The sequence below is a fragment of the Peromyscus eremicus genome, chromosome 22, assembly GCF_949786415.1.
Source record: "Peromyscus eremicus chromosome 22, PerEre_H2_v1, whole genome shotgun sequence".
In the NCBI taxonomy this organism is placed as follows: Eukaryota; Metazoa; Chordata; class Mammalia; order Rodentia; family Cricetidae; genus Peromyscus; species Peromyscus eremicus.
Window position 1 is genome coordinate 34,561,334 of NC_081437.1, and position 12,391 is coordinate 34,573,724.

At 44.0% G+C, this 12,391-nt stretch overlaps 1 long non-coding RNA gene across 1 annotated transcript; it reads right to left on the reverse strand.

Annotated features, from left to right (window-relative positions):
• Positions 1–376: 376 nt before the first annotated feature.
• Positions 377–12,025, reverse strand: LOC131897484 (uncharacterized). The gene is made up of 2 exons (XR_009375705.1): positions 11,910–12,025; positions 377–698 (listed from the first exon to the last, which is right to left on the reverse strand). It is a non-coding gene; the product is annotated as an uncharacterized LOC131897484 (long non-coding RNA).
• Between the last annotated feature and the right edge of the window lie 366 nt (positions 12,026–12,391).

Consider the following 12,391-nt stretch of genomic DNA (forward strand, 5'->3'; position numbering starts at 1 on the left):
GGCTTCTGTAAGATCAGCCTGTAGACAAACCTGTAGAGCATTTTATTAGTTAGTGGTTGATGGATGGAGGGCCTAGCCCATCATCAGTGGAGCCATCCCTGGGCTGGTTGTCCTGAAGCAAGCCATGAAAAGCAAGCCAGTAAGCAGCACCCCTCCATGGCCTCTACATCAGCTCCTACCTCCAGGTACCTGCCCTGTTTGAGTTCCTGTCCTGACTTCCTTTGAAGATGAACTATGATATGAAAGTATAAACCCTTTCCTCCTCAATTTGCTTTTGGTCACAGTGTTTCATCACAGCAATAGCAATCATAACTAAGACAACATGACAATAATTCTGTCATATTTTCCATAGAGAAACAATACAGACAGTTTGATCTTTCCTTTAATTGCTTGGCTTTTTTATTAATAGTTCATAAAACTGCTGTGATAATTCATTAGCAATGTCATGTCAGATTGGGGAAAATCTACCACCATACTTGCTTTATTATACGGTGAAAGATTTGAAGACATTCTGCGTTTTCTTGCATAGAAGTCATTCTTGAAAATTTTGACAGGTCAGCATTTGCTAACAGCCCCTGGCGGCCTTTGGTGCACTGGTGTAGTAGGAGTTCGCTGGTTTTTCAGTATTGGTATTTCCCATCAACTTAGCAGGAAATTTGAAAAGTTATGTTCTTGCTTCTACCACATCTGATTCCTTTCTGAAAAGAAAAAAAAATATGGGACATTCTAATTGTAGATGCTGCATTATCAAGTACATTCTTAGAAGGATAGAACTTCTGTTTCAAATTATCCGCTTAGTGTTTTACATGTTTGATGATTGGAGGGATTTTCCACCGATTAGCTCCTGAGTCTGGGCATTCAAGTCCTGGTTTATTCTCTGCAGCCCACACAGTCCTAGGGCTGGGGGCAATTTTATGTTGTGAATAAACCTCTGGCCCCCCTGCTTGGTGTCAGGGCACTGGGTGCATCCACACAGTGGGAGGTAGGACTATTTCTAGAAGCTACTCCTACACAAGGGTGGTTAACAATAGCTCTGTTGCTCTGGAGAGACGGAGAATGTATAAATTCATGTCAGTGAGCCCAAACTGCCACTGCCAGACATCCTGCCCAATTAGACACACCAAGTGCCAATAGATACAACACTGCCCAACTGGAGGGAATGACAGAAGGCGGTGTGGGAAGAGACTGTGATGGTCTGCGCAGAGAGAGCAACAAATTTGAAGTTTCATTTGATTCTCAGAAATCACCCACTAGCCCTCCATGCAGATGAGCCTTTGTAGACTGAGATTTCCTCACATCTTCTGGAAAGCATGAAATGGGATAACAAAGACCACACCACGTGCTAATCACCGGGCCATAATCTGGGACACAGGTTTAGAAAACACATCTTTTGTCGCTACAAAGGTTGTCAGGGCCAGGTGTGGAATTCTCCCTCTTTTTTTTTCCACAAAGTATTTGGCACCCAAGTGATTGACTTATGAGCTATGGTTACTGGGATGGTTCTGAGTCAAGAAGAGCATTCTGTACCCTAAACCAGTCCATCAGAGTGTGGGTCACCCTCTCCTGTCCTTCCTCAAGAGCCCTGATGAAATGCCACAGCCTGAAGACATCTTGCTTCTGGCCCAGCTCAAACTCACTATGAAACAGGGTGACAGCGAGCAACATGAACTGAGCTCCTACTGCACCCAACGAGCTGGGAAATGGCACACGGCAGAACCTCAATGTGAGCAGAGGCCCCATGAAAGTTATAGGAACTGTGTCCTTGACATTACTCAGTCTAGGTTCCTTAGAGATCCATCCCTTGTTTTATTACCCTGGGTAATATGAAGCTTAGGAAGGAAGGACCATGGCTGTCTTCCGTGTCTACTTCCGAGAAGCCCTGTTTAAACCATCTGTTTTACAGGCTTTTCACGTCTCATTTTGAACATCAAGTAAATTTGATGTCTTAGATAGAATACCATCTTCTCTTGCTTTTCAGTGAAAAAAAAAAAAAAAAGACCATGTACTCCTCTCTCTAGAAAGTGTAAGTGGAGCCAATTACCATCAGAGTCAAGTCCTATGACCTTCAGAAGATGCCCACAGGTCTTCTGTGGTAGACTTGGCCAGTAGCAGCAGCAGCCCACATCACAACCATCAGCCCCTCTGGGCCTCTGTAGTCAGGATTCTCCAGAGAAGCAGGACCAAAGGATAGTTGACATTTGTCTTTCTATCTGTATCTTTACCTTGTATATCATCTCTGTGTCAATCCGTATCTATATACAGAGAGAGACTTTTGTAGTAACAACCACAGAACCCTTCCTAGCTTCCTAAAACCCATGGCTCTGCAGTTTTGAGTCTGACAAGAGGAGGCAAACTCTTTGAAGATTTCCTTCTGTCTTGAGCTATCTGGAAACAGCTTTGGTGGTTTCCAATAGACAGGCTAACTGCAAGGGTCAGGAAGACCAAAAGAGTAGATGAAGAGGCAGAGGAAGGAGAAGGAAGACAGTCTGATCTAGCAATGAGGATGTGCTAACATTTGGGGTTGGGTGCGCAGGCTGCTGCCGCTTCTGACCTGCTAGAACCTTCTCAGAGCCATGCTGCTGGGGCTCCCTGGACCTAGTGTGGGCATTCCCAAATGGGTGCCTCCCCTGTTGAGGTAACTAGAAGCTAGGGTCACCCTTCACTCGCAGACATCCACAGGATCTACACTGTCCTAATCACAGCCCTCCAGCTCCTCCCCTCACTCACAACCCCAGTCTTCTATTGGCAGATTCTGAAGGGACTCCTGTTTGCAAGGGAGCTTGGGAAATGTAGTCTATGAACTTGCAGGTTTAGCTATAAGCACTGTGTCTATAGGGGGACTGTTGAAGCTACTGTTCCTAAAGATCTTAATAGTGTCTTGGTGGTTCTCTTTGCATCATTTTTATCAAGGCAGGAGTAAAGTTTAAATAATTTAATATGTGGTTTTTCAGTTCATCATTCTTCTTGCTGCACTACACTAGGCAGCATTCCTTTATTTCTTTAGTGACAGGGGTACCAACAGGTTCTAAGGAATTTTATATATACCTACAATACTGTTAGAGTGTTTTTTTTTTTTGAAGGGGACAATTTCTTTCTTAAAATGAGCTGATTTTTATTACCCTGGGTAATATGAAGCTTAGGAAGGAAGGACCATGGCTGTCTTCCGTGTCTACTTCCGAGAAGCCCTGTTTAAACCATCTGTTTTACAGGCTTTTCACGTCTCATTTTGAACATCAAGTAAATTTGATGTCTTAGATAGAATACCATCTTCTCTTGCTTTTCAGTGAATTTATGGTGATTATTAATCATATTCTACTTCCATATCTATACCCTGAGGGGAGAGAAAGACATATTCAAGCTAGCTGAAGAATCATGGGCTTCTGGAGGTGACTAGTCCCTACCAGTTGGCCTCTGTTTTATTTTACTTGAGGAAACTGACATGCAAACACGTGTGTGCCTTCTGTGCATCTACCTGAAGCTACTCAGAGAGGCTGACCTGATTCTCCTGGCTAGATCCCATTGTTGCTGGTTGCTGTTCTCTGAGATTTTCATCTATCTAGATAGCCCTGTGGTGGCTTTCCCCATTTTCTCCATGTGACCCATTGCCCTAACTATAGATGAGGACTTGACGGGCAGAGAAATTCAATGGCCTGCCTGCCGAAGCCAGAGCAGCTGTTGCTGGAGACAGGCATCAAACCCAGGGCTACGGGTCCTCATATTAGAGTACCTGCCACACTATCAGGATGGTTCTTGCACCCAAGGTCCTTGGGTGGTGTCTGCTCTCTGAACAATCATGACATGATCATGGCAAAGTTGATGATACCCACATTTTAAAGCAGCAGGCTATATGTGCTGGTTCACATTGCCCTCACTGTGCCGCTGACAGAAATACTTTCACGTGTCCAGCTACAGGATGTAGGTCTCCAGACATGAGTGCACGGAGCCGTGAATCACTCAAAAATCCTCATTTTTGCTACAGGGAGTCAAGTCCACGGAACCGAACAGGGAGTCTATTTCAAGGCCATTCTAAAGGCGTGACTCTGGGCTGGATTGCTCTACCATTGCAACGGTTTGGCTTGATATTTTGGAGAGTAAAATACTCTGTATCATTCCACGGTCTTTATTTACTAGGTTTGTATTTTTAGTTAGCATAGAAAAGAATGGTATTCTGATTATCTCATTTATATACAAATACAGCATCATGTTTTCTAAACAGTCCTCCTCACCTCTTCTCACTGGGCCTTTCCCTCCTCACAGCTGCTTTCATGTCACGTGAATGCATAAGGATTCTTAAAAATCCAGATTCCACATATAACCAAAAACATGTGCTATTTTGTTTCTCCATCATCCTCTTGTTCAAGCCCCTGCTTCCAGTATTGTTAATGTTCACAAACCAAGAAAAAAAAAAAAGCCAGTGTACTTTTTTAATCTTCTATTTATTTTTTAAAGCTCGTTTTTATACCTGTACATTTTGAGAGCAATGGTTAAAAGAGAAGCATTTCCTGCTGTTATCTCACCCCAGGGCCAAGAGAGAGAAGCAAGCAAGGTCACCACTTTGGTTGCATGTGTTAGGATTCCCTTAATCAATCAAAAATACTAACCTTGGGCTGGAGAGATGGCTCAGCAGTTCAAGTGCTTGTCCCCAGAGCAAGGGGACCAGTGTTCGGAACCCCAGGACTCATGTAAATTCAGGGGAGGTATAACAGCCCTCCTGTAATTCCAGCTTGGGGAGGCAGAGACAGGATCCTGGAGCAAGCTGTGTGCGGAGACTACTAGCCTTATTGGCTAGCAGGATCTATTAAAGATAGACCCTGTGGCTCTTCTGTCTGCCACTAATGTGGTGAGATTTGGTGTGGGTAATCTGAGAAAGGGTCCTTGATTTCCTTCAGAATCAAAGGGGCCTGTTTACACCATGACAAATCTTCTCTTACATGATAAGCGGGAGATTCTAGCAGAACAGAAGCCTTTCAGAGGTGGAGGGCAAACTTTCAGATAGTTACTGTGACTGGATGTATGTTCCCTCCAATGACTTAGCTGTCACTTCCTTTGGGGAAATACATTTGTGCTTACTTAATTGAAAATATTCTACATGGGCAGGCTAACAAGAACAATAGCCAACAGTTTTCACAATCTCTTTATTCCTTTTCTTCAAATTCCAGTAGACTCTGCCCATAATTTTCAAGTCCGTTCAGAATTCTGGAAGGCCACAGGCAGACAGGACTCGGTGTAAACACACGTCTGGGTGTTTGTGGGCCTTGGTGAGTGTGAATAACTGCAGTGACTGAGGCAGAAGTGAGATGTTTGATGAGCTGCCCACGATCTTGGTTAACAGGGGGGATTGGGAACTGGATAGTCGTTCTCCTCATTTCTAAGCAGCTGCTGAAGTTGGGTTGCGTGACCTCAGATGGCATCTTCCCGTTTACTCTCTCTAACAGACAATGGTTTTCAAAGCTGCTGACTTCACACTGGAATAGAAAGGGTGGGCTGTTTCCAAGGGAAGCTAGGGGAGGAAGAATAGTCTAGAATGGACCACAAATCTAGTCATGTAGAACCACTTTGGGTTCGCCAGCCCTTGAAGCACTGAAGGGACATTTTTATCCTCAGAGCCGTAGGGCGCCACTAAACACAGATGCAGCAAACCAAACTGATATTCTCATAGTACCTTAGACAAAGGGTCAGAGTTTCTCGGTCTGGATTCCAGAAAGCAACACCTCATCAAGGCTTCACAGAGGCCCTGGGGACAGTCAGGCATCCAGACATTTAGTGTGTCCATCTGTCCACCCGTTCTTCCTTCCTTCCTTTCTTGCTTCTCTGGCGCTCTCTCTCTCTCTCTCTCTCTCTCTCTCTCTCTCTCTCTCTCTCTCTCTCTCTCTCTCCCTTCCATGTTAGCTCTCCACATGCTTAGCTGTGACACCTGGATAAGCATTTAATGCACATGTGTTTCTGCAACACAACATTTAACGAGACCCACACAGACTTTTTGAGAGCTTTAGAACAGATCAAAAGACCGAAGCAGACATCCCCAGGCAGGGGGTAAGGGTCAGTCCTTGGGGAGAGCTCACATCCAGACCTGGAAGGATCTTTGCCTGGAAGGATCTTTAATGGCCCAGGAAATGTCTTCCATGCTAGAGAGAACAGCTATCCCTTCTGCTGAAATGTAGGACAGCCTGCCAGTTCAAACTCGGATTTTAAAAAAAGTTTTCTTTTATACTGGCAGCCCCCGCTTCCTGCAATGCTATTTCTCACTCTACGCCCTCAGTCAGCTTGCTTCCATGCCATAGTATTCAGCTCAACCCTCACCTGGGGGGACGCTTATCATTCAGAACAAGTGGCTCTGCTTCTGGGCTCTCCAGAACTCTCCAATAGCTCTTCCAGATAGAATTTTAAGAGGCTCTGCCTTATTGATTTCCCCATCCAGCTCAGTACCTGTAAGGAGTTCTCCCCAGAGATGACCAACTGATTAAATCAGGGGAATGAATGAATAATGGAGAAGTTATTCTCTGCATTCACATTTCTGGTAGATGGGATGATTCTGTGACTGCCTTGCCCGGCTCCTTCACGTTTCGCAGTAAAACAATCAGAAGAGAGCCAATTGCTAGGATTTGCAAATCCTCCCGAGTTTGGGGGGTCAGAACCATGGAATACATCTGAAATAACAGCTGTAATGTCACACACCCGGCTGCTTAGCGGAATTTTGGTGTGAATAAACTTGTTCCGGGTTCTCACGTTCTGGAGCCGTGCGTGGGTGTGACTTTACCCAGGGGAGACGTAAACAAAAGTCTATTTCCCCAGTTAGAGGGCTGACAGCAAACCAAAGAAACAAGCACACCTAATTATGTTGATGGACCAATGAGACCACAGGAGCTACACACAGGTGTGCAGGTGACTCCAAGACAGTTGTGACCGAAAAGCCCCACCCAGCAAAGGGGACTCTGGAGCTCTGGCCGCCCTTGGCATTCCTGTCTCAAGCTCCCAAGTTGTTTAGACTTCAACCATGTCCCACTATACTATGCTTATTTTTTTTTTAATTTCTGGTATCCATTTTTAATGTTCTTTATTCTTTTGTTCTTGGTGTCTATCTGGTAGCCATTTTTAATGCTCTATCTTTTTTGGTTGTTGCTGTATAAATTACACTTGTGTGTGTGTGTGTGTGTGTGTGTGTGTGTGTGTGTGTGTGTGTAGCTACAATTGTACTCTTTAAGATATATTTACTTTTAACTTTATGTATATGAGTAATTTGCCTGGGTGCATGACTGTGCCCCGCATGCATGCCAGATATCTGCAGAGGTAAGAATAGGGGGTCACAGATCCTGAAACTGGAGTTAGGGATGGCTTGAACCGCCATGCCTGTGCTGGGAACCAAACCCAGGTCCTCTGTAAGAGCCACATTAGCTCCTAACTGCTGGGCCATCTCTCCAGCCCCTGACAACTGTATCCTTTAGTCTGTAGGTACCCCACAGTCCAATCCCCTGTCTATTTCCTGGTCTAGCCTCTGACTCTTCCACTTCCCATAGCTGGAGACACCAGAAGGGCAGCTTGTCATTAAGTCCTTCCATAGCAACGGGTGGCTTCCAACAATCTAAGACATGACCTGCAAACATGTCCGGGTTATTTTTGAAAACCTCTGCCCAGGGGGCCTCCTGTAGGATGCATTGTGATGGATCTGTGGCCTGCAATCTACAGCCAGCCAAGCTCTGTGGAACCTTTGTGCATGAAAAGGTAAAACACAGATGCTGATCTCCGAGGGTGTGGATACATGGATGCCTGTTTCTGCCAGTGAGAGACTGTGGTGGTGTTTTTCTTATTTAGAAAATTAAATCAAATCCTCGGGAGCCTTTCTCTCCTCTCTCCACTGGACTATCCCCTGTTCCTGTCCTCTGAGACTTAATCACATTTCCCAGAGCTGACTTCTCTGTATCCATCACTATGGTGATCATCTTTTTCTCAGCTTAGCAGTACGTCAACTGTGACGGCGTTCACTCTGTTGGCCTTTCGGAGACACAGCTGCGTAAGTCCTGCCCTGAGCTCACATCTCATACAAGTGAGGTTCTATCTACCAGGGAAGCCAAAAGTAAAGAGTTGTGGGCAAACATTTCTAAGGACATGTGCCAGGTTCCTGTCCATGGGTAGCCCACAACTAATGCCATACAAGCACCCCTGTACAATATCATTCTTCACCCCAGGAAGGAACTTCTAGGAGACAGTAAGTGAAACAGATGTCTCCCCATGGGAGATATTTCCATGGAGTTCCCCATGAAAAACAAGCTAGTTGCTCATGTTCCCCTTGTAGCTGTCTTTAAGTTCTCCTGAATAGCCAAAGGAGAACTCCTCCTGGATGGTCCCAATGTCCCGTGTCCATGGTTTTCAGTTACTGTTGATAGGCTCCCATCCAGACTACTGTGCTGAGGACTGGCCTCCAGGCTTGTGCTTTTGTTTTTTAACTCCAGCCCTAGGTTTGGAACAAAGTTAACCACCTGAAACAACAGAATTCGCCTAATCTAAAGTGACCTAGTTCCCCGGTAAAGACTGCTCACTGTTATTTTTATTTTCAAAGGGAGTTAACATATGACATGGGTGTTAGCATGTCTCTGCCTCCCTGAATGGGTCTATTTGTCTCCACTTCCTTCTCTGTTACACTGCTAAGCCTTGCCTTCCTCTGGGTTCAGGGCATTTTCAGTATTAATGAGGACCAAAGACCCCTGTATTTTGAAACTTCCTCTCTACCGTCTACCCCAGTAAACAGTTTCTTAAAGCATTTAGTAACTTGGGAAGTGAGCAGAACCGTGACAACTGGATGTGATGGCAGTTTATGAAATTCCTCTATGAAGAAGGGGATGGGTGAGTAGGCAGTTTGTATTCAGCACCTCGGAAAATGTACGGAGCATGGGTGCTTCTCACAGCGGTCAGCAACAACAGGACCTGGGACTTGGACAGATGCAAATTTCTGGGTCCTCCTCTGAATCCGTTGCACTGAAAATTCACTGGCGATTACTGAGCGAGTCTGGGGAGAAAGCCTACCCAAGCGTGGAGAGCGGAGTCTGGTCCACAGAAAAAGCATCCATGTAAAAAGCCACACACAGTGTAATCTCATAATCACAGCACCAGCAAGGTGGAGACAGGGGGATCTCTGAGGTTCATGGGCCAGCCAGTCCAGCTAATCCACTAACCCCAGGTCCCAAGGATCGATGCTATTTCAAAAAACAAGGAAGAAGACATCAAGGAGTGATACCTGAAGGTGGTCTCTGGATTCTACATGTTCATATGCACATGTGTGTCTCCTTAAAGGAACAGCACACACACATGAACGCATGCGCGCGCGTGTGCGCGCGCGTACACACACACACACACACACACACACACACACACAAAATATAAAAGGGAAATGCCACTTTCCATGTCTTACAATCTACAGGGCTATGCAACTCACACCCATGCCACATGCATAAACTTGATAAAAAAAAAAATTGTTCCAGGTTGTTTACATCTGAGAAACTGAGTCACTGACATTTCCACCTTCAGACACTTTCATAGGACAGATAATTTTTAATGGAGACATGTCAATAATGTTAAGTCCACACGAGTTTGTACAGTAGGTCCCTTAGGGAACTCAACACTCTACAGATGGCCTGACTGTAAGAAAATCTCGCTGGAAAAGCAAAGCTAAGCTGAGAACATCTTGTGGCCCGACAGAGTAGATCCATCTTCGTCTAGAATAATCTTTCCCATATTATTTTCTCTGCATTTAGGATTGTATTCCTGGTAAATCATTCATAGGAAATCATCCGTGTAAAATTTTCTGTCACAATAACCTTGATGTGTTAAAATTACAAAGTTAAAGGCTTCTGAGATGAAAATCTCTTTTTTTTTAAATTCTTTAAAATGCTTAGGTTTTAAAATACCATGAAAATATAAAATCCGGATAAGTCAGATGAAATATGTATAAGGCTTGGAAAATTGAATTTTTAAAACCATAATCCTTGACAATTACATTTTGCTCTCCTAGAGTTGTCTAAATTTTTTCTCTGCTTATATCCCTTTGTCTCTTTCAGAAATTAATCCTGTATGCCATAGGGCCATTACATTGTCCGCCAATTTTAATACATCGATTTACATGGTTTATCTTAACAGCTACCCGTGATTTATTTTAAATGTGGAAACCCTCAATCTTTCCTCCTCAGTCCATCCTTCCTCTCCTTCTCTTTCTCTCCATGCAAGTCTTAAGGTGTTATTACAAAGTTCTTCCTACATTTATCTTTTATCTGCAAGATCTTACTGTATTGAATTTTTATATTTGTTTTAAATTTTTCTGACATTTCATTTTTAAAGATTTCAAAATAAATAGCAGTTATGTTGTTCGGTTTCTAATAACATATTGTCTATTATTTCCACTGAATTAAAACACAGTCTCTGACCTAGGGCATATTATTATATTCAGATATGTTTTTCTGTAGGAATATTTAATTTTATTTTAATTGTTGTGTGTGCATATGAATGGAGGTGCTCACAGAGGCCAGAAGACCTCAGATCCCTTGGAGCTGGAGTTGAAGATGTGGTGTCACTCAATGTGGGTACTCAGAACTCAAGTCCTCTACAGAGCAACAAATGCTCTTAAACCCAGAACTGTCCCTCCAGCTTAGCTTTTCAGCTGACCTTGAATTCATTCCCACCCAGGGATGGAAACATTTTATGTGTATTTCATGAGCATACCACAAGCACAATGACTTCCTTCTCTACTTCTGTCAGGGTTTAACTAGATCTTTTTCATTATTCCATCTGAGCCTTAAAAATTTACAGAGAACCTTGTGAATTCTCTCCATCACCACTTTGGAATTGGAATTCTGTGAAATGGTATTTTTTGAAGTTAGAATCAATATGACATCAAGGCTTCTCATTTGATAATTGTTTTGTTTGCTTCTGTTGTTCCAAGTATTTTCCTCACATATCTCTTGTCTCACATATCTCTTGTATATTTCATGTGAAACTAATGCTTTGGTGTGGGGAGTTACACATATGTGAATGCATGTGTTTGTGTGTGTGTGTGTAGGTGTGGTCAGAGTGGGGGTGGGTATGGGGTTAAGAGTCTGCTACCACTCTCCACCCTGTTCTTGGAGGCAGTATCTCTCACTGAACCTGAAGCTACCATTCTGCTGGGTTGCTTGGCCAGTGACTTCCCAGAATCTACCCATCTCTATCTTCCGGTGCTAGGGTTATAAGCATTCACAGTCTTGTCTGGCTTTTAAATCAATATTGGGGATTTGAACTCGGGTCCTCTTGCTTTGCAAGTGCTCTTACTTGCTGAACCATTTCTCTAGCTTCTTGAATCTCGTTCTTCAATATTTGATAGTTTGGAGCTATTTTTAAGGAAACTCTTGCCCATCCCTATGACCAGCATTGAGGAAATCAGTCAGTGAGGACTTTGAAACATTGTTGTCAATCTATTCCCCTCAAGAGTTCAGTCACTCGCACTGGTAGAGGCTTTACCTTTTGTCACCATTCATGTCAACATTCTGACTCTTGAGATTTTAGTGGAAACAGTTTGAGCGTCTCTGTTTCACTGGGTGGTTTTCCATTACTTTATCGTAACCCTCACCATGCTCTTTTCCTGCATTTGCAATTCACCCTGAGATTTCTGCACCTATGATGTTCTGCCTAGCACCTTTTCATGATCTACCTGTATGAAACTTCGATTTTTATTTCTCAATTTGATAACTTACTTTGCTTTCTTAGTATTCTGTGACAACGTCACACATGTATATAAAACATTCTGACCACACTCCTTCCACCCTCTCTCCCCTCCAATGGTCCCAGCTGCCCTTCCTCTCACTCGGTGCCCGCCTCAATTTCATCTCCTTTTTGTTTTATTTTGTTTCTGTTTCATGACCCCCTTGGGTATCCCTGGAGCTGCTCACATGGTCTTGGGTAGAAGGTTATCCACCGGAGCGTGAGGAACTTAGCAGTGGCTACACAGACTTCCTCTCTCCCAGCAGCTTTCAACGATCATTAGCTCCCCTGGGTGGGGTGGGGAGTGGTCCCATGGGCCTGTCCCTCACCCATGGCTGAATGCCTGAGGGCTCAGTCTGGTGAGGTCACCGCGGTTGCTGTGTATTAGGGAATGCCATGGTTGTCATGCTTCTAAAGATAGTTGATGTTCCAGGGATTTAATCATCTCTGGATTCTTAGAACCAGGCTCTCTCTCATGGTTTCAGAGTATAGGTATGAGGAGATGCAACCTGGGAGTTCTAAAAGCCTGAAAACTTACTACTGTGTGCTTTATGCTGTCTGTGTGGATTTTAATTTCTATGTTTGGGGGACAGTGTGTTCTTGCGATTTCTCTCAGTCCCCTGTTTTGCAGATATGTTGTAATACTTGAATGTCTTAAAGTAGGCATCTC